The 19843-nt window shown below is 38.6% G+C and overlaps 1 protein-coding gene across 1 annotated transcript in view; it reads left to right on the forward strand.

Moving 5' to 3' along the window:
• The window catches only part of PPP2R3B (protein phosphatase 2 regulatory subunit B''beta), an 86938-nt gene that overhangs the window by 29153 nt on the left and 37942 nt on the right, over window positions 1–19843 (forward strand). The gene's annotated exons all lie outside the window — the stretch shown is intronic.

Consider the following 19843-nt stretch of genomic DNA (forward strand, 5'->3'; position numbering starts at 1 on the left):
ATCAGAGTTAAGGTTGTTTAACTATGCATTTCCTGACTCTAAAAGATACAATTGTTTAGAGGCTTTTTCAACCGTACCTTAATTTCCTGGCTTTCATTTTTCATAACTACAACTTAACTTTGTAATAATGCTTTTCTTAAATAACTACCTTTAGAACCATAATTCTTTCCTCAGAAATTGTTGTCTTTGACTTGTATGTTACACGTTCCAGTGATCTATGATCCTGTAAAGAGAGCCCTTTTTCAATTTTTGTGGGTTTTGTGAATTAAATCTAAGCCTTGTTACACTGGCATCTGAGTAATTTCCTTTCCTGCATGCCAACCCTCCTCCCCCCAAAAAACACAACCTCTAGGTCTCTTTCCCAATGCTTATTTTAACTGTACCCATTCTATTATACACAGGTACAGAGTCAAACAATCTGTCCACTTTTTTAGAGGTACTGACAGTGCTGGGAGGGCTGAAAGTTTTAACAAGCTAAATGGAGATAGTAAACAGGATGCCATTCTCAAATAGTCATAATGGTGACATTTAAAGTAAATGTATCTAAACATGAATGTGTTCCCAGTGACAGCTAGAGTAAACCTATGACAATTTGAAATTTTAAAGCAATACCATTTCAGTCAGAACTTCTTTTAAAAAATTCTGAAACATTAGAACATGGGAGATGAAGAATGTATGCATTTTTTTAACTTCAAAACCATATGAAAAAGTATAAACTTGGCGGGATGGTGGAGAAATGAGGAGGGAAATTTTGTGAACTGAAACAGCCTCAGTCCCAAAAATATTTTTTAAACTACAATAAACTGAAACTAGGAGTCTAAAACTGCTATCTTGAACTGCAGCATTGCTACTGAAACATGATGTTCATGTTTACTTTAAGGTGTGGCTTTCTTTGCAATACTTAAAGTACCTTTGTTTGGGCAAGAAAAGTTCATCTTGATAAAGTAGTTTCATATGTGATATCTAAATCTTCCCTTTCCTGCTATAAAGTGCCATCTCTGCAAAATTTCTTTTAAAAGCATGCAGTTGTGGTAATGTTTGCCTACTTTATTTCTCAATATTTTCTGCTTTAACATTTTACATGACTGTAATCCTACAGTATGTGGATAATTGTTCAGACACATACAGAAGCTTCATCTTATGGAACTGTGAACATGAGCTTTACAACAGCTTATCCCAGCAAGTTTGTTTGACGTTTTATCTTGCGGTTGCCTCATGTTCTCTAAAGTGACAGAGTTCACCGGTAAAGGGCTGAACAACTTAGAATTTAATTGCTGTGTAATAAGCCTTATCCCTCAATGAAATACTTCACTGAGGCTAGAGAGTGAGTGGTTTCTGACAGAAAGAAAAGCAAGGGGAAAAAACTGCAAAACTGGCATCTGTACATTCCTCTGGAGTTTGCCTTTTTTTAAATTGGGAGCTGCTTATATAGATGGTTCTCTAAACAGGTTTGTTTCTTTCCATACCATCCCATTTAGTCTTTGGAATGCATGCAGCAAAAGGGCAAGCCCCCAAAGTGACTTTCCAATCTGTTTTTGTGATTCCAGCCAAGTTCTCTTTAATGTATGGCGCAGGCTAAGTTGAGCTGGCTCTCTTAGAATATCACAGAACTAAAGCGCAGCTGCTGCTCTAAGTGGCACTGTGTGATAATAGAAAGGCTCTGCTATTTACTTGGACTCGAGTGCCTGGACTGGCTCTCTCAGATATTATATGAAATCTGAAAGCATGAGGATAAAAGAGATTTCCTTGCGGCAAGATCCTGATCTAAGAAAGGAGTTGGCATTGCTAGCTCGAGGATGTGATTTTGTTTTACCTTCTAGATTCAAGAAGAGACTAAAAGCTTTCCAGCAGGTCCAGGTTTGTTTATGTTCTTCTCTATATAACTGCTTCCCCTACTTGTGAAGGCACAACTTTGATCTCCATAAACCTCATGAAATACATGAAAGTTCTTCACTAACTAGGAATATTTGAATACTAGTTTTTTTTTTCAAAATGTAACATGTTTGTGTGTTTTTAAAAGAAGTAGATACTGTGCCTTAGTCCTGTTACATGAATTGTGAATTGTTTTGAAAGCAAAAAAAATTCATAAATTTAGCATAACACATATATGCATGATTTGTTTGCAGATGTGTGTGAAATAGAAAGGTTGGTATACTTAATTAGCACTATTTGAGTTAAAAGAATAGTTCCATTATAATCGACGTGCACTTTCCCCATGGATATTAACTTATTCCTCACTAAAACTAGATACAAAAAAGTAGGCTGCAGCTGTGCCCAAATATGAATGTACCCCCCTTTATCATGCTCTGTGTTGAATTCTACACATTATGTAACCCAATAAGACATTACCATTTTGGACTTCATGGATCAGATCAATCCATACTAAAGAAAATTTAAGATATTACTGTGTATTGCACAAGTATCTGCGTAACTGCTACTTTGCCACCAGTGAGTTAAATCCACCATTTTACGAAGTGGGTTCATTATTATTTGAGTGATTATGCATTTCAAATATTGCTAATAAGTTAAAATTATACTTGTATAGAGCAGAAGTGCTCCAAGTGCTCCATTACTTTGTAAACTTTTGCAAGTGTGCTAGTTTAGTGATGAAAAATTAACAAATGTGATTTTTAAAAGGTATCTAGTAGTGTCATAATTTCCTGATGTATTAAAGCTTTATTAAAGAGTTAATGCATTCATCCTGTTCTTAACTTACACCCACCTCCAATCTATGAGCAAAAGCTGTCTCCAAACTATCTTGTATAGCACACCTGACCTTTTTGTACCCTATTTATTTAGGAAAAGATTGGCTGCCAAATTCAGAATTTCCTACTTTTTGTGGAATTAAAGGTAATCAGAAAGTAAATATGGCCTACAATTTAATTCTAAATTCCACGTCTAATGTACTAGTCTCTTTCAGGTGACCTTCAAGAGAAGGCCAAAGAAACCCATGACCCTATAAATGCTTTGGTCTCCTATTAACTTAATATATTGGATTTAAAAATTGAATGGTGGTGTTTCAGATTTGGTTGAATTAAACTTGATTTGAAAAGGTCATTCCTTATTTTAAAGCAAACGTATAATGCTGACCCTGCTATTTTAAAGCATTTAATGAAAATTTGCTGTGAGTGTGAAAAGATTTGTATTACTGCAAAATTAGTTTTGGTGGCTTTGAGCACTGTAGAGAGAGCCTGAAAAGTACAAGAAGTGAGAAATGCTACATGTGCTATTTATTCTTGCATCTTTGGTAATTTAGTTAAATGTTTAGAGATATCAAAGTTGGAGGATGGCTTACTCTAGTCACAATACCTTTTTGTAAACAATCAATATTGCCCGCTGTAGTGCCCTCTAGCTTGAAAATAATATATTTTATCAACAAAAATGATAGTTACATTGTGTCATGAAAATTTTGTTTGCTTTATGTGGAAAGGAACACTAAACATAGTGTAGCTAGATTGTATGTATAAAGATAGGTATATAATATCACTAAAGGAAACTTAGAATAAGTGCTTGCAAATCTCTAAGGGCTTGTCCACTCTGCAATTTATAATTGTTTTAATACGTTAACCAACATACTTGTAAAATCTAGTGTGGACAAGGAACAAACATTTGTTGCCAAGTCACTTTTAACCCTAAGGTTAAATATTTGTTCTTTGTGTACGTTGCAAGTTCCAGTTACTTAATATGTACATGATTACAGCTTATAATGTAGTTGTAAACCAAAATACTCTGTGTAGAATGGGGGGGGGGGGGGAGAAATGGCTTGTGCCCTTCTTTGCTTCTTTATGAGAATAGAGAAGACCCGAATGAAAGTTTAAGTGTCTTCTGCTTGTTTTTTATATAAGTATCAGGAATGTCAAATTGGTCATCACTGATTTTTGCTAGAAGATCTATTGGGAGACTCAGAATATGCTTATTGTGAGCACTAACAATTTAACTGAAGGAGCAAGTATGTTGAATTTTTAACAAAGATGTCCTTTATCCAAATTAGAGCTGATTGGGAATTTTTCAGTGAAACTATTTTTTTTTTTTTTTTTTTTTTCAGAAAATGTTGATTTGCCAAAACTGAAATTTTTCATGGAAATGAGTTTTGACAAAAAACTTTTATTGGGAAAGTTTCTCAAGATAGAATTTCAAGAGAGAGACCACCACACCCAGAATAGCCAAGAGCCTGGTGGTGGTTAGGACACCAGTAATCAAGTCCTTGTTCTGAATTAGGCAGAGCATGAACCTGAGCCCGTGGATCCCTTAGGAGTGCCCTAACTACCAGGCTATTGGCTATTCTGGGGGCAGTGGGAGGTCTCTGGCTTTTCACACACAAAAAATAATTTCAGAAGATCTCTGCTCTGTCCCAATGTAGAATAGGAAAAATTTTGAAGTCTCAAAAATGTTGGCAGGACACAAACAAGTTTCCCACCCAATTCTAATCCAAATGTTAATTATTTCCAGTAGTGCCCACTATGTGATAGGTGATTTCCAAATAGAAGTAGAGATGGTCCATGCTTTATGAAGCTCATGTTGAAGTTATGCAAGCTGTTGAGGGCAGGGAGGGAGAGGAGCTTTAAGCTGTCTGGCCATAACTTACTTCCCCTCTCAGTTGCTTAACTTTTATTCTTGACTCTTATAGTTTCACTTCCCTACTTCTCTGGTGTAGTCATAGTGCCTTTCAGAGGAGTAGACAAGATTTCAATTTCTAATGTAAAAACCAGAATATAAATCTTTCAATTTTCAGACCTCATAAAGAAGCAAAAATAAGCGCAACCCACTTTTTTCTTTGTAGACTGCCTTTAATTTTTTTTAAATGTGGGGATCAGATGAAATGTTAGACAAACTCCAGATTTCCTCTAGCAGACTTATTGCAATTAACACTGAACTCTTGAATGAATACCCAATAAAGAAATAACATTAGTGTATAGCAAGGTTTTGTTCTTAGTTTGTGTATGAACATATGCGACGAAAACATTTGTTGTGAGGTAATTCAAATTGATTGATGGAACTATAATGGCTTCTGGGACAAGTCAGTGGGCAAACCCCCTCCCCCCCCCCCCCCCCCGAGCTCCACATGTAAACAATTTCCTAGTACAATATATCCTTTCTGGAACCAAACAATTTGTTTTGTGAAAGTCTTCTAATGAACTGCAATAGAAATCACTGGAAAGCTGGGTGGGCTTGAAGAGCCTGGGGACAGGCTATTTTCCAGCATCTGTTTTTGTTATCTCATGGACTAGGGGTGATAAAATAGAGACAGACTTTTTTTTTTTTTTCTAAAAAGGCCTGAAAGTAATCGGATCAGCCTTTCAAAATTGATGTGAAAAAGTAGCCCAAGCCTAAAATCCGCCTTTTACCATGTTGTTGGAAAATACTGACTTTCTCAGTTATCAAAATTATTTTTCATGGATAAGCAGAATTTTGCATTGATTATATGCAAAAGGGGCTAGTCGGGAGATTTCAGATACTTTCTTAACCCATCACACTTACAGTATGTAGGTAATTGGAATATGAAACTTTAAAAGACAGCTGTATCCCAGTTGCTCATCAGTTTCAGGGAAACTTTGGAATCAGAAGTCAACCATGTGGAACATATGTCAGCTGTATGGGAAACTTAAATATGTAAACTGAATTGAAAGGTTTACCTGCTGATAGTTGAGTTTGGGTATTTCACTCTATGGTTGGTGACACGTCTGTTGGAACTGATATGTAAACCACCTTACAAACACCTACATAGTGTGGTGATGTATTTGAAGTTGGAAGCAAAAAAGATAATACACAATTAAAATGTATAATTTATCATTTGCACCCAGATATCCTATTCGGTTGGTTGAACTAGAAAGATATTTTCTATGTTTAGGAGCCCACGTCATTTTGTAAAATAGTTCATCTTTAAGGTTGGAACTGAAAATTTCTTCTTTAGAAGAGCTAAATTTATTTTTATGCTGAGTGCTTCTAGCATTCAGCCTGAATTCTAAAATAACCATTTTCTTGAATTTGGGAGAGCCAAAATTAATATACACAGCTCCTGCTGTACTGTGATTTTTAAAAAAAAATTTTTTCTTTTTTTTGCATAATCATTCTGATATATCACAGCTACTATTGTCCCACTAAAGCATAGAGCAGGACCGGAAGGGATCAGGCAAGTATATGTATAGTTGTACAAAACATTTTCCCCTTTAGATAAAAATAAAGGCTAATTCAATGAGCATCTCTGTCATGATAAATGCCTCTTATGCTTGCTATTTGGGATATAAGCACACACACATCTCAAACATTTTTTAAAAGTGAGCAACTCAGAAGACTGGCTTTCCTTCTATCTGAAGGAAGCAGCTAATCATTCTTGAAGTAAAGAGCTTTTTTAGCTCATATCTCCAGTGACTACTTCCTCAATTTTTCTGTCTCTTAAAAATAACAATGGCAGCTAAAATTGGTGACACTTTTTGCTTTGCCACTGAAATCTTTTGTAACTCTTAAGCTCTGGTGGTATGCCCAAGAGAGGACAAGGAATGTAGCCTTCAGACCTCTGTGTGGGGTGTGCTAGTCTACAGCTTTTTTATGGTCCTTCCTGCTTCTTCCTTCAGTGACAGATAAGAACTTTAGCCCAAGTCTAGGTGAAATCATTGAATAGCTGAATGACTTAGTTGAGGTAGCAGATAATGCTTAACACTGCGGTTACCATGGGGAACTCCTTTGTGATCACTGATCTTCTAGCACACCAGCTTTCCATAATGGATCTGTTCTCAGAGTTGGTATTAGTGTATCCACAAGGGTTAGTATTCATGGGGCAATGCAGGATCAGTACCATATCACAGCCATACATAATCCTGTTTAGATTGGTAGCCCTGTTTCCCTCTGCCCTTCCCCTCCCCCCCCAAGCAAAAACCTGGTTGCTACACAGAAAAGATTTGAGATCAAATTTATATTTTTTGCAGAAACCAAACTTATTTTATACATCTAGTTACATAACCGTATAGAAAGAAAAGATCCTGTATGCTTTATCTAGAGGGAAGTGCTGCAGCTAATCATAGCTGGTTATTCACCTGTTCTGTACCACAAACTTGTTTGAAGCCCACACTGTTCATAGAATCATAGAAGATTAGGGTTGGAAGGGACCTCAGGAGGTCATCTAGTCCAACCCCCTGCTCAAAACAGGACCAATCCCCAGACAGATTTTTACCCCAGATCCCTAAGTGGCCCCCTCAAGGATTGAACTCACAACCCTGGGTTTAGCAGGCCAATGCTCAAACCACTGAGCTATCCCTCCCCCTGCACTTAAGAGATCTAAGGTACCTAAAACCAAGAAAGTCAGCTAATCCTATTTAGAGTATAAACTACCTGTTCAGAAAAGGCCCAGTGCTACTGGATTCCCATGGCTTTACCTGTGAGACTATTCGTTTCTTTAAAGAAGACTATCCGAAAGCTTCTGGAGCCAATACAATGGTGACTATTAAAATAAAAAAATCTCTCTCCTAACCTGGGTTGAGAGTCCATTTTACAGTCCTCTCTGCTCTGCAGATGACTTTCAGAATGCCTGAATAACTGGGCCTAAAAATGTTGACTTATTTCTTACTGTAATATGGCTCCAATATCACTGCTGACCTTTGACTCCTCTGATCTAACCATATTTCCCCAAGTTATAGAAACCCTGGTCCCTCCCAATTAAAAATATTTGAACAGCCTATGGAATTCTGGAATTTGTCAACTTCTGCCCTCAAAGTTGTCCCTTCCAACCAACATGGAATATTTTGATAGCTTGTAACTGGGTTCAGAGGAGAGGTGGAATTGTGGTCCCAAGGATAATGGGTAGGAACCAGTTGGTTTATCTGGGAAATAAGGCTTTCAGTGTTTTGGGTATTAATCGGCCACCAGAAGGTGTTCCATACCTTGCTTATTTTATCCCCCTGAATGGAAAAAGAGGGACAAACTTACTAATATTCAACGTTGCGGATTGCTATATTCACCCTTACAATAACAATGACTGGGCCCTGTGAATTGCTAAACTTGACTTCTACTGTACATCCCTGATCAAGCACAGGGTAATCCTACATGGAGAGCTCTTCATCTCTAGGGTTTTTTCCATCTGTAATGATGGCAGGTGGAAGATCAAATAGTCTGTCTGAGCCATTGAGCGCTTAGTCCTAGTTCCCATCCCTGTCATTCTGAACACTGCCCTCAGCAACATTCTACCGTGGGCCTCTCTGCTGTTAAAAGTTCCCAGACAAACTTAAGACATCTTGTGATTGAGAATTGTGCTTTCCCTTCTTGAAGAAGGGATGAGTCAGCCTTCCCACCCTGAAAGTCTAGTCCAGTGGTTCTCAAACTTTGGTACTGGTGACCCCTTTCACATAGCAAGCCTCTGAGTAACCCCCGCCCCCTTATAAATTAAAAACACTTTTTAATATATTTAACATCATTATTAATGCTGGAGGCAAAGTTCATGACCCCCATATAATAACCTCGTGACCCCCTGAGGGGTCCCGACCCCCAGTTTGAGAACCCCAGTCTAGTCATTGTTCTAAATCTCATTGAATCTCACTCTCAGGCTAATTGATTTTTTTTTTTGTCTTCCATTTATTGTGGTAGTTTATTGTGTACATTACTTCATTGCTTTTGCTGCAGTTGACATACACATTGCAACACTTTCATACACCACTCTCTTCCAGTTGCTGTACTTACAATCACTGTGGATTGCATAATTGCCTCTGCTTCCAGGTAAATTTTAATCTGCCTTGGGCCAGTAGCATCCTGACCATAAGAGGAGTTTTACATGGAAATAGATTGTGGATCCAAAACTTGCAGATAGAGTACACAAGAATTCTGAGATCTCTCAGTTGTGAATGCTGGTGACAAAATTATGTGCTATAATTGAGGTGAATACACAATGTTGTATGTAATCAAGGGGCTTCATGGATAATTACCCCTTGGCTGCCACCAGGCACATAGACCAGAATGCACAGAACATTCATCTAGGACAGTTGCAGAATTGAGTTGGAACATCGTGACTGCACTGGGAGGACAGTTGAACAAGTGTAGCTGTGATCCCATCACTTCCCTTCTACATTGACCTGTTGAACTGATGTCTCTGAAGTGTGTTCAAGACTTGCTGAGAGCTAGTGCAAGTGATGAAATGATATTCTGTACTCTTGTGAAACATCTGAAGCACTCATGTGGACAGTGTTCCAGACACTGGAATGTGCACTGTAAATGCCAAAAGTTTCCAGGGTAGACTGGCCTTTATTGTCTCAATGCCCCACCCAAACCACTAGGCAACTTCAATGTCTAATCAGCCAACATACTATGGTAGCTCCAGTACAATCTGAAGGACCAACTAATTTCTAAGATTAAACAGAGCCTGAATGAGAGCTTTTTCATACAGTAACTCCTCACTTAAAGTCGTCCTGGTTAACGTTGTTTCGTTATGTTGCTGATCAATTAGGGAACATGCTCATTTAAAGTTGTATAATGCTCCCTTCTAACGTCGTTTGGCAGCCGCCTGCTTTGTCTACTGCTTGCAGGAAGAGCAGCCCGTTGCAGCTAGCTGGTGGGGCCTTGGAACCAGGGTGGACTGGCAGCCACCCTTTCAGCTCCCCCTATCAGCTCCCCGCTCCCCTAAGTTCCCGGTGCAGCAGCTGCCCAGCAGGCTACAATTGCAGCTGTCCTCCCCCCCCCCACTGCCATGTGCTGCTCCTGCCCTCTTCCTTGGAGCTGCTCTCCAAGACGCCTGCTTGCTGTGCAGGGGTAGGGAAGGAAGAGGGGGGGCTAATGTCAGGGTGTCCCCCTCTCCCCGCTCCTGCACCCCGCTTACTCCATCTTCCATAGAGCAGGGGGGACACACCAGGGCTCAGGACGGAGGGAGCTTGCAGCAGCTGCGGTCTCAGCAAGCTGATATAATTAACAAGGCAGTGTACTTAAAGGGGAAATGTGCATATCTCCCTCCATTCCTGCTGCCTTGTAGAGTGAGAGAGTTAACCCTTGAGGGCTCAGCCAGTTGGTAGTTCATTTAGCAGTAAGGGAAATATCCCACCCTCTGACTCCTCCACCTCAACCAAGCTTCACAATCATCATCACTGTGTACCAATATTAAATTTTGTTTAAAACTTACTGTGTGTGTGTGTGTGTGTGTGTGTGTGTGTGTGTGTGTGTGTGTATATATATATATATAGTCTTTTGTCTGGTGAAAAAAATTTCCCTGGAACCTAACCCCCTCATTTACATTAATTCTTATGGGAAAATTGGATTCGCTTAACATCGTTTCGCTTAAAGTCGCATTTTTCAGGAACATAACTACAACGTTAAGTGAGGAGTTACTATACTATTTTCCAATGGGGGGAAAAAAGGTGGGTTCTCTTTGGAATGTTTTGGAGGAGGAGGGTCTGCCTGCAAAAGCAATATTATAAACCTTAAATTATAAACCCCCCCCCCAAAACCTCCCTTTATTAAAGAAAATACTAAGTTCTCAAGGGTTCCTAAAGGATGTGGGGTGGAGGGAAAGTATCCCCATAAAGTGGACTCTGAGCTCTCAGGATGCAAAGCTTAAGTCCTTCTAGTTTGTCTGCAAGAATGAAACATATGTAAGGAATAGTAAAATCATGGCTTTGATTTATGTAAAATAGGATATGTTGATCTCTACCTGAAGTCACAGAATAGATACTGCAGAAGGCTTATTCTCTGAACTGGTTCAGAACTTAATATTGGTTGTAAATTTACCTTCCTACCTTGGAATTGTTTGTTGAAGCAACTTCAATTTAGCCCTTCCTCCCCAATTTTATTTTTAAGTTTGGGGTGGCCATGTGTTTCCATTCCTGACACGAGTGAAGTCTTCCTTCATCCAAAAGTGTTTCCTAGCTAGTAACAAACTTGTTCCTTGAGGGTGTACTTTCATAACGGCTTACGTCCCATCCAGATCCTTTTATCAACTTTTAGAGTATCTTGCTTCCTTTTTGCTCCTGATCTATTCAAAAGTCTGAATCAGTGGACTTCTTCTGACATCACTCCAGGCAGAATTAGAAGCATCCTGCTGGGGGACTGCAAATAGCTCACTAGTCATGTTGCAGGCTCCTCATTCTGCTTGCTAAATCACTTTGAGACAGTTAAAATATATTCCCTAAAATAACTTTTCTGTATAGGCAGTTGCTGTAGTTGGGATTTATGTGATCAAGAACAGGAGGATGCTAGTTCCCATAACTATCTTTGTGATCCACACTGAAAATTCTAGATCCCCCTAGTTTATAAACTTGCAGAAGTGCAAGACCTCCTTGTTTCCAAGATTGTTGTCTGGGAAGAGCCCCAAGAAAGATCACTTAACTTTGCAGAACACCGCTCTCTACTGGATCAGGAACAAGACAGTAAAGAAGATGAACCATTTGATATGATTCCGTTTGGCAGTTCCTTTGCTCATTATGTAGGTAACTGAAGCCTACCTGTTACTTGAGTGGAGCAATTCTGTTTTTTAGGGTGACCAGGGGCATGGCTTCAGCCCTGGAGTAATGAAGGACAGCTAGGTAGTCTTGCTTATGAGTTCTGTTGAAGCACTCATCAGCTTAGCTTCAGCTAATAATGCTGCTTCTGAGCTTTCTGTATATAAAGCAATTAAGCCAGTCTAGGATTTTGTTTGACTAGCTGTAAGAGTGACACATACTTAAAGATTATTTGTCAAATTCTATCTTGTGAACTCCTGTACTGAATGAAGAAGTGGATATAGATAATTTTATGTTAACCAAGTTTTTTCCTGCTGCTCAGTACAGCAACTTATTACCCTTCTGAGAAAACTGTTCTCTGTTCCATATTTTTTTATCCTCCCAGTCCAGTCTCTCTTAATTTCTGTGTGCTGACTCCTATTCATCCCCATCCAGCTAAACATATCTAGTTAAGGGTAATAAGGTATTTTAGGGATCTTGTAGTAGTAGAATATCATAGTACATGTTGTGGTCACAGCTGTGGAAGTCTCCTCCTGGGAAAGAGGGAGTAAGTTGTCACTGGAGAGTGGCAGAGAGAAAAGGTGTCAAATTTCTCTACATGTAAGCATCTCAAGGTGTATGCTAGTTTATGTGGAAGAACCCAGATCTTGTTTTCAGCACCTTCGATAAAGCAAAGCAGAAGTTAAAATAAAATCTTCATATGCGCCCTGCTAGTGTCACCTACACGGAGGGGAAGGTGACCACTGCAGGTGGATATGAATATTGCGTTCATAAAAAATAAACTGATAGTTGGTGTTGGGGGGAGAGGGGAGAGTTTCCCTTTGTATTCTGACAATTGACCTATATGTAAGTGGAACTTGAGTTTCACTGTACTAATACACTAGACACAGAAGTTCTTCAAGAATGTTTCCTGCTTCTGTCTCCTAAAGTCAGAAGTTAATTTTAATGGGACTTGCACTTTGTGCTTTCTTTAGCAAAGTTAAATTGTGTGAAAATCAAATTGATGTGAACAATAAACCAGCTCATAAAGGAGTGTAGGGATCCATCTTCTTGTATCCCTACTCTATTGTAGCTGTAAGTCTACAACTGTCCTGTAAGAATGTACCACATTTGCTAAATGAGAGCTTTCTTTCATAAGGATTACAATATAATACAGGCTCAGCATTTTATATTCAGGGACTGAATAGCATATATGATGTCTCAGTATTGTAAGCAGAGCATAAATAGCGGTTTTGAGAAACTCTGCATTATAATAGCTATTAAATTTAAACAGAAGCTTCATTCAGAACTGAAGATGAGGGTTAATTATCTTATTGACTGAAAAATATGGGATAAGAGGTTAGAGAGCCTAGTAACTAGTTTCCTTCTTTTTCCCCCCATGCAAATTTCATCCTCTCAATTTTCCAATTGAGGCTTTTGGGCTCTTCTGCAGTAGAAATATCTGTAAACTTTGATCATACTTTTGATTGTTCTTCACTGCATCTGTTGAAATTACATGTGTGTCACTCAAATGAGAGAGAAGGGAGTTAAATGCTGGGTTTTATTTGTTTAGGCTTGCTCATAAGACCTAAAAATGGGTTGTTCCAATAAGTTTTGGGTTCAAAAGGTAGATGAGTAATATACACCTACAGAAATATTTATTTTTCATCCTTTTTTAAATCCACATAGCATTTGAATAAAGTTTGTGATTTACAAATAGGTCTAAAACTAAATGAATTTAAAAGCAGGGTCTTAAGTAAAATGGATTGCAAACCCCCATACTGTTTTGTTACATCACCTATCTTAAAAAAGGAAAAGAGAACTTCTGCAGAACCAGAAATCTTTACCCTGTTAAAGTGGCTCTTGCATTCTGAAACTTTTAAACCTTTAATTACTGTTTTTGACTTGGCTATCTTTTCAGAATAAGGTGCTATGATGCACCACTTCTTAGAAGTGACAACCAGAGTGGATAAGAATCAGTGATATTTTTTATTTAAATAGATAGGTTTTTCCTTCAGAGGATTTTATAAAAAAAAAAAATTTAAAAATATCTTTGAGCTATAATGTATCTTAATTAAAACTATCTCATAATGGAATAGGGATTATACATTCTAATTCTATAGTATGAGACAATATATTCATGTAATGTTTAAGAGAGGTTTTTTAAATGAGTTCCAATAGTTCATGGATTAAGGACCCAATCTTATGGGGTTTCAGGGGCTTCTGTATAGATTATTTAGGTTAATTTTTCTATCTACCCAATGGGACTCAGTGCTCAGTCTAGAAGGTACCATCAGAGATGCTTAGTTTTGCAGTTCTCTACCTGTGGATTTGTCTCCAGAGATAACATGCTTGTTAACAGCAAAAATGTTTTTAAATAAATAAATAATATATAGAGGTGAGAAATAACAGACCTCAACCCTATTGTCCCTCTGCAAATTTGTGTACACAGAGTCAGTCCCTTATCTCTCTCTACAAGTGCAACGTTTCAAAAAGTTCAATGAATAGAAGATTGTTGGGGGCGGAATAGATCTGGACAAGGAGAAGAAATCTGGAGATAAATGTGAGAAGGGAGGGACAGACAGTAGAAACGAGTGAAACTGTTTGAGCAGCACATTCCAGAAGTCTTAAGGTCTTTCTAAATATAGCCTTCATTGATTTGAGATCTACTATACCATTCTCTTACTAGAAGGAAAAACCTACAATGGCAGCAGGCCATAAAAGAGATCCAGTTTGGGAATATTTTAATGAAGTTTCTCTACCTGTGGGTAAGACAGGCATGCGTGCAAAATGCAAACAGTGCAACAAAGAAATGCAAGGCCTGGTTGCCCGAATGACCCAACATCATGAGAAGTGTTCCTTCTCAGGAGGAAGCTGCATTGAAGATGATGAAAGGAACATGTCTGAACATGCAGGATCTTCAGGTTGGTAACAACCAACAAGAATGCACTTTTATGTAGAAATCCATGATTAAATCGAGTCTTCCTGACTAGTGATGTAAATCATGATTTAAATCAATTTGATTTAAATCAAATCCACCCTGAAGACAACTTAAACTTTTGCCCATACTTTACAGTGTGTGGTAAGAAATTCTGGATCTTATATTAATCTGATCCTGCTGCATGTTTTCCATCACTTGAAGTCCTAATATTGAGTAGAACCTCGTTCTTGAGATCTGCATTCTATGCAATGTACCAAGGCTGTTGATTTTAACACTAGAAAATACCCTTTTTCCTTAAAAATCTCTACTCATAAACAATAACAAAGCTGCATAGTCTAAGTTGATACTATAAAACACAAGCACTGCCATATGAGGACAAATTCATTCAATTATTCTAAGTACTGCATCATGTCAAAACAGTGCAAATACTGAGAATTGTTTAGTTTGTGGCATCTTGATCAGCATGTTGTCTAAATATATTTTTAAGTGGGTAAGTGTGCTTGATTTCCCCCACCCTTAATGAATACCATGTTCAGGTATTTAACTCACTTTCTCTTGACCTTCACTCTGTAAACAATTGAGACTTAACCTCATTGAGCTAATTGACTTTATGCATTTATTTCTTTAATGTGGTAGTTCTTGCACAAACAGAGTTGCCATCCTGAAAAGTGTACAGTCTTTTAAAAATAGGGGAGAAGAGGCCTTTCCCCTTTTCTTGATTTCAAGAAAAAGTTATTTTAGGTCAGGAAGGAGAGGAGATGTGTTATCTCATTTCTAAAGTCTTGCGGTAATGGTGGCTAGGATGGGCCCCCATGACCAGCTGCAAATACTCCATATCCCAGTAACCCAGTAGGCAGGCAGGGGAAGGAGCAGGCATCTATACCTCACCAGAAGAAGTGTACCAGAGCCAAGGCATTTGTAACATCCAGAGATCTCTACTTGGGAGAGTGCTTGGGATAAGCATCCCCTTAAAAATCATCTTAGGGAAACAGGGAAAGCAACAGCTGGTTCCCCCATATTTAGAAACTGGCCCATCTGGCTTCTAATCTTCTTGCTTCCTCAGTTTTGCTCAAAGCCAAATTTGCTGCTTGAATAGCTGTTGTCTACCACTAGGAAGGGAGAAAAACTAAGCAGGCTGGAGAGGGTCAGAAGATTCTTATTCATGGAGTGGGTGGGGATGTACATGTTTCTTTTCAGCCTGCTTGATAATGTGGTGATTTCCCTGCCTCTTGTTATTGAAGGGCTGTAGGAATAATGTATCTGATGTTGACATACTCTCAGATGTTATCAAAGAGTAGGGAATATTCTTGAAACTAGCAAAGGGAATGAAGAAATGCCTTTGTGCCACTCCATGCAAAAATAAATAAATAAATTAACCTTCTCACTACTTTTACAAAGTAAGAGTAAAGAAACACTTCATAGTCTGAATTTACCCAAAGCCTTTATGCTTTTTGTATGCCGGGGTGAAAATTGACTATGTGTATTAAAGGAACGATCTTACTTTCTCTTTTCAAGGTGAATCTTACAGAAGCTTATTTGCAATATTACAAAATTGTAAATCATTAGAAGATCACATTTTAGAGGAAACTTATTGGCTTTCTGAATTGCGAATTGCAACTCAGGCATATGTTCATTGCAAAGGCTAATATGTCAAATTTACTTCATACTGTTACACTTCGACACATGCAAAACATTCATTGAAATGTAACTAATTTTTTTTTAAATCTCCTTTTAGCTCCAAATATTTCATAATTTTATGTGGTTTGGCAAGTTGTGTACTGGAGTTTCTCACTTGGCTGAACAAGTCTCTTTTGGTAGTTTAATTTATAAACAGATTTTTAGCACAAGCAAGAAAATGGAAGGCTGACCTCCAACTGAAAAAATTCACAGCAGCAAGAATAAACGGTGTCATATCAGGTTTTCAATCCAAACAAATTTATTCTTGGCATTAGCAGGACTCTTAGCAGTATTTTTTAGGTGTGAACAAATATCCCACATTTAATTCTAACAATTTAAATTAGCCAGTAATTTGAGATTTTTATTCATCTGTGTGGAATTATAGTGTCATAGAAATATAGGACTGGAAGGGACCTCTAGTCAGTCATGTAGTCAATCCATCCTCCCTGTGCTGAGGCAAGACCAACTGTAACTAGACCATCCCTAACAAGTGTTTGTCTAACCTGTTCTTAAAATCCTCCAAGGATGGCAACCTAGTCCAGTACCTAACTATCCTTGTAGTTAGTTTTTCCTAATATCTAACATAGTTAATATATTTAAACTTTTTCTCTAAGGTTAGTTTTCCTAATATCTAACCTTAATCTCCCTTGCTGCAGATTAAGCTGATTACTTCTTGTCCTATTTTCGGTGGACATAGAGGACAGTTGATCACCATCCTCTTTGTAACAGCCCAAGACTTAGCTGCCCCTCGGCCTTTTTTTCACAAGACTAAACATACCCAATTTTTTAACGTTTCCTCATAGGTCAGGTTTTCTAATCTTTTTATCGTTTTTGTTTATCATTTAGTCAAAGTGCATTTTTAATAGGTTGTCTTATTTAGAACAGAAATAGCCCTTCTTTTGAGTATTTTCAGTATGGCTCCCTCTTGATAAGATGCACATATGCTCTAGGACATCCTACTGAACCCTCTAGAAAGCAGTGATCATAGGGGACATTCAGGTGAACCTTCCCATTCATTCATAGGGGACATATAAAGAAGTGCAACTTTAGTAGTTCCTCAGTTCCTTCTGACCTTCATCTGAAAGTTGGAACTGAGGATCAAAACCTGTAGTTACTTACTTTTTCTTTAGAAAAGCAAAAACCACTCCTGTAGCTACAGCTTTTGATTGGCTGTAATTAATGTACCGTAGATTTGTTTTTTCTGTACTCAATCTTTGGTATGAGCTTGTTGACCTTGTGTTCAGTGTTGTAGGTGTAGCTGATCCCAGCAAGAAGTCTGGGTTTAAATGTTGTACATAATTCGGTTCTAAATTATTGATCCCGGATCAACAGTCTTAGTACCTGAATGGAAATAGTTTCCCAGGGTAGTGTGCAGCCTTCGTTGCCTTTACTTCCTGCACCCATAGGGATTGGAGGTAAATGCTTGAACTCTTTCTGCTTAAGTTGTCTCTTCAATCATCTGAGTTGGTACCATCCTAGAGACTTGAGACCACTTCCAAAAACAGCTCATAGAAGTCTTCAGTCAGAGATTCAGTTGCATAAAAGATGAGGGTGGCCTTAGTGCATGCTACTTCCTTGATGCTGAAAGGGCAGGGAGGGGAGGCTTTGTTTTCGGTAACATCCTTCAGGGTATTTCTGGAAGATGTGGAAGCCTGGGTCTGTGCCTCTTCATGCTAAAGGAGGCTTTGGAATACTTGCGGCAGGATTCTTCAAGGGAAATACGAGTGCGTAATGCTTTGATACAGCTGCTTCACCTCAAAGGTTATCTGGTTCAGTGCCGGGGGAATGCTTCGTACTTGCTGCTGAGGAGTCAGTGGGGAGTTACTGTTCTAGCATTCTGTTTCCTCTTCAGTATGTCCTAGAAACCATCCCTGACCTTGCTTTCCAAAGATAAGTGTTGAAAATTGCTTTGACATGGATGGTTTGGGGCTGAGCTCTTGTTGCGGCCATAGTCCTCAGCCCCAAGAGGCTACTGTATATCTGTTTCTGAAAAAAGATTCTGAAGGTATTTCTCTGCTTCAAAGTCCTAGAAATTGAGCCCAGGAAAACTGACCACTTTGGGGAGGCAGTTGTATTTGTTGGTCACCCTTCAAATGAAGATTTCTGATTACTGAAAGATGACACACATTCACCTTCCTGTTCCAAAACCAACTTCTCTCCCTCTTTAATCAACTCTCCCAGAAGGAAAGGAGACCAACCAATTGTGCTTGATGGGCAAAGAGTAACCATAAATACTCTTCAAGCAGTGCATAGTGCCTTTAGGACCTCAGCATGCTCTTGGACTACAGCTGTCTCCCTGAAAAGGAGCTAAAGGATCCAGACCTTAAAGATAACTAAGATAAGTTGGTGGATTTGCCTTTTTAGGACCACAATCTATTTAGTAACAAGGTAGATGATTGTTGCTGCCTGGTCGGGGAAGTGGGGAAATATCATTCCAGTGATTCTGGAAGCTACTTCAAAGGGTTTTCTTTATTCAGTTCCACTACACGTTATTGCTATACATTCTTTTTCAATCCATTTTCAGGTATCACTCACAAGAGTACGAAGGCTTAAATTGTTTTCCTCTTCCAACTTGAAGCAATGGAGAAGGTCCCTCTGTAGTGCAAAGGAAGGTTATTTACTTTATTTCCTTTTTAAAAAAAAAGAAAAGCCTGCATCCCATATAGGCTCTCAAAAAATTGAATAAGTGCATAAAAAAATCAAATGTAATGGTAATATTAGCGTCTGTAATCTGTTCACTAAAGGGATCCTAACTTGACGATCATATTTAAACAACCTTTTACCTCACTATTTCATAAGGTGTTTGTTTTCAGTTTGGGTTAGTCTTTCTCCAGTGTTTTGTAACTCTTCATATGCCAATTCTTATGCAGATTGAGTTTGTTTAGACATCTTGTTGCTTCCTGTTCAAAATCACTCTGATATAAATATTCACAATAGGGACCAGTTCTGTGTAAACTATCACCATCAAAATTGAAGCACATATTGAAATAGCACATATTTAGTGTGCTATTTTTCTTTTAAATAACACACTAATGATAATTTTAACTTGTATAACAAAAGCTGATGTTTTTACTGTTACCAAAATATCCTCAAATCTAGAATGTCAAGTTTATCCACAGCAATATTTTACTTGGAGAAATTAAATGGTGGTATGGTTGAGCGGTTTTGGGATGAGGAAGCTTCTGTTGTGATGAAGTGGACATGCCTGCTATGTTAAATTTGTCCATCCGGAAAGAACAGTTCTGGGAAAGGATTTATCGTTAGTTGTTGTACAAAGTTAACATTCTAAATTCCAGATAGCCTTTAAAATCCAAAAATCTTCTACGTGTAAACCAAAAGGTTACCATTTATCTCGCTGTATCACAACAGATGTGCAGTATACTTTATATAATTGAAGGAACAATTTTTGAAGAATATCTACTGTTCCAAACCTCTGCAGAACTTACAATTTTATTATTTTCTTCTCTTGCTTTGTTTTACTGGGTCATCTTCCCAGTCTAAGTCTTTTTACATATTCCCTGTTCCTTCTTTGCTAAGAAACCAGTCTTGTGACAGTCTTTAAACTTTCTTAACCTTGGATTTAAAACACCTAGTTTCGGGTCTATACTAAAGTTGCACTAAAAGACTGTTTAGGCCAGGGGTCGGCAACGTTTGGCACGCGGCTCGCCAGGGTAAGCACCCTAGCGGGCCGGGCCAGTTTATTTACCTGCTGACGCAGCAGGTTCGGCCGATCGCGGCCCCCACTGGCGACGGTTCGCCGTCCCGGGCCAATGGGGGCGGCGGGAAGCCGTGGCCAGTACATCCCTCGCCCGTGCCGCTTCCCGCTGCCCCCATTGGC

Source organism: Emys orbicularis, chromosome 1, assembly GCF_028017835.1.
Source record: "Emys orbicularis isolate rEmyOrb1 chromosome 1, rEmyOrb1.hap1, whole genome shotgun sequence".
In the NCBI taxonomy this organism is placed as follows: domain Eukaryota; kingdom Metazoa; phylum Chordata; order Testudines; family Emydidae; genus Emys; species Emys orbicularis.